This window comes from Triticum dicoccoides, chromosome 3B (genome assembly GCF_002162155.2).
Source record: "Triticum dicoccoides isolate Atlit2015 ecotype Zavitan chromosome 3B, WEW_v2.0, whole genome shotgun sequence".
Taxonomy (NCBI): Eukaryota; Viridiplantae; Streptophyta; class Magnoliopsida; order Poales; family Poaceae; genus Triticum; species Triticum dicoccoides.
Window position 1 is genome coordinate 1,150,100 of NC_041385.1, and position 3,015 is coordinate 1,153,114.

Sequence of the window (3,015 nt, forward strand, 5' to 3'; positions counted from 1 at the left end):
ATACCGTGCCCCCACCGGGGTATTTTGGTCATTCTGTGTACAGGGGTATAAAAAGGGGCGCTGCCGTGGGTGACCTAGCCGTCTCCTCCCCCCGCACTCGTCGCCGCCTCCTCTCCTCCCCCGCGCCCCGCTCCTCCTGCCTCGCCACCGCCTCCTCTCCTCCCCTGCGCCCCGCTCTTCCCGCCTCGCCACCGCCTCCTCTCCCCTCCCTGCCCCGCCGCCGCGCCTCCCTGCCCCGCTGCTGCGCCTCTCTCCAATTCCCGCCCCGAGCTCCATCGCATCCATACCTGCTCGCCGGCAGCAGGTGAGCTTTCTTCGCTGGTGGTCCATCACCGGGATCCACGCCGGTTAGCGCTCTCCCTTCGCCGGAGGAGTGACGAGGAGGCCAGACGAAACACGTCGTTGCCGGGTTCCAGTGGCTCGGCCAGGTCCTCCATTGCGGAGACCCCTCCTCCATGACCGCTCCGACGTCCTTCCCTCATGCTCTCTTCCCCTACTGCCCGTGCCTTTCCATGGGGCTCCCCTGACGGTGTTGTGCCGCCCAGGTGAGAAACGGCAGGAAGAATAGGAAGTAGAGAGGGTGTTGGTGGAGGAAGAGGAGATCGCTGTCGGCAGCTCTGCGTCCATTCATCCAGGTTCGGTAACCTCTCACCCTCTCTCTCCTTCTCGATCTGTTCTTTTTCTCTATGGGCTACATCTGAATATATTAGATCAGGTTACTAAAAGTCATATTGCCCTGAACAAATTGTGTGTCTTTGGTTTATAACTCTCTGCAATGAAAGTACTCAACGGCAAATGATCATGTGCATCTGCTCTTTTCTGAGAATGAAATATGTATCTCTCTGGATAGATGCCTATGAACAAATGTGACCAATTAATTGGATTTGTTTGATTTGTTTCAGTTTTTAGTCTGAAGATCGCCATTTTTTTACCTAATACTTACTTTTGAAAGTTGCCTGCTGTCACCAAAATGTTAGACTAGCATACTGGAGATTTCAAAAGTAACAGTTCGCGTGCCATAATAAGAACTCTATTTTAACCTGTTGTGGTTTTATATCTGTGTACCTATGCTTCCTTTGGAATTTTGGTTTGGCTTAATCATTTTTCAATAGGGCAGTGACCTGTCAGGGGTCGTGTTGAGCGGCAGCCTTGGCTATCAGCTATTGTTAGGCCTGGAATCATTAAGGAAAGTGTGAATTGGGTGCAACCGTGAAGTCTCCAGTTCTTGGTCGCCATCGTGGTTGTGCAACTTATTTGAATTTTCATTCATTTCTGTAGCACAGTGATATGAGTGACAACAAGCTCTGCACTGAAACTCGTACTTGCTCCCGGCAATTCTGGTTCAACTTAAGGCTTTAAGGTTTTTCTCCTTTCATAGTTATTGTTGGCATGGCTAATTTCATCCAACCGATTTTATGATACTTTTGTGATGCAGAAATCTGCAAGGGGACGCCTTTTACCAGCGGGATTCCTTACTCGATACCTCATATTTCTGATCTGGAGACGCTGTAAGAACCTCTTTCATATTATTGTCCTTGATTCTTTATATTCTTCACATGAATTTTTTCTTGAATTAATCAATAGAAATGTCGTAATAATCACTAAGCATACAGTTGACGGACATGTCCTCTCACCTTCTAAAGTTCTCAAAGCTGTAACTTGAAAATATCAACTTCAGAGTTCGTTGTAGTATCTCTTATCAAAGCTATATTTTCTTCTCACAGTAAAACTCTATTTTTGTCAACAGGGATCTCTCTATCAACCAATTCTTAGGTAACTTGCCCTAGAGTTTCCAATACATCACAGGCATCAAGACACTGCGAGGCGACTGAATTTTAGGGAACTATATATACTAGCTTTTCCTCGATATTCTCCTTCGGATCAACAAATGACCCGACCTGTCCTTCAAGGTAAACTTACAGTCATTTCTGCTGAGTGTAACCTGCACCTGCTGATCCTTAGAGTCATTTGCTCCTGAGTGTGATCGTAAGATTAAATAGTGGTATCTTGCACACCAATTTGATTTCTTACAATGGTTGTTAGTTAGTTAATCTTTATTCTATCATCACTCACAACTTTTCTAACTCTTTTTTGTAAAGAATTAAATCTATCATGAGCCTACACTATATATATTTATTTTAGCCCCACAAATATTGTTTGGAACTAATATCCGTTTAAAAGTTATTGTGCTCCCCGTCTCTTCTTCTACTTGATTTGTTCTACATTTTCTGCCGCCATAAAAAAGTTTCTCTGCTATTTAATTAGGCTTAGTTAGTGATTTGTCTCTCAACTAGCAGGAGCACTTGTGAGCGGCTACCACGAGGTGACCAGTACACGAGCAGCTGCATACCACAAGAGGAGCACACAGATGATGTAATATTCAGGTTGACCTGACCATCTCAACCTTTTGCAAGATCTTATTCTTATGCAGACTTCCCTCACAATGTGCAGCAGCCTAGCAAATTCATTACTGCTGATTCATTCAGTACGTAGTATTTGCTGTAAATACTTGCTTCTGCGATGATAAAGAAATGGTTTTAACATATTCAACATATTTTCTTTAGCCTTGCGGCTCATAGCATCCGCTTGATTCAGTGACTTTGATTCAGCTATATCAGAACAAATAAATATGGGTCTAAAAATTAGTCACAGTAATTTTGTTACTTTAAACCCTTGGATTAGATACATTATATTGTGAACACGACAAGACAATTTTGTAAAAAAAGGGTGATCAGATCTGAAGCCTATATGCTATCTACGGAGTGATTTTTCCGACCTCAGAAACCTGTAGTTGGTTCTCTCTCCCTAATATGTTTGGTCATCGAAAGATTTGCTAAAGAACTAAATGGTGATGCCTAGCCTACTGCATGCAGCCACAAATTGGACCAGTTAATAGAAAAAAGCAGAAAATGTTTTACTTGCAGACTCTAATGCTCCAGTTTCAACTACTTGTACGTTTATGTTGCCTTTGATGTGACTGTTGTACGAGCCTATATTATTGTCTTCTCTCCTATA

At 43.8% G+C, this 3,015-nt stretch overlaps 1 long non-coding RNA gene across 5 annotated transcripts in view; it reads left to right on the top strand.

The window, feature by feature from the left end:
- The first annotated feature begins 219 nt into the window (after positions 1–219).
- Positions 220–3,015, top strand: part of LOC119274236 — a 6,478-nt gene continuing 3,682 nt past the window's right edge. Inside the window, exons 1-6 of one of the 5 annotated variants that reach the window (XR_005135074.1) lie at positions 220–635; positions 1,118–1,192; positions 1,279–1,360; positions 1,436–1,508; positions 1,748–1,910; positions 2,298–2,384. This is a non-coding gene — a long non-coding RNA (uncharacterized LOC119274236). Of the gene's footprint in view, positions 636–1,112; positions 1,361–1,435; positions 1,509–1,747; positions 1,911–2,297; positions 2,385–3,015 lie in introns of all 5 variants that reach the window. The other 4 variants (XR_005135076.1, XR_005135075.1, XR_005135072.1 and 1 more) reach the window with 4 other exon arrangements.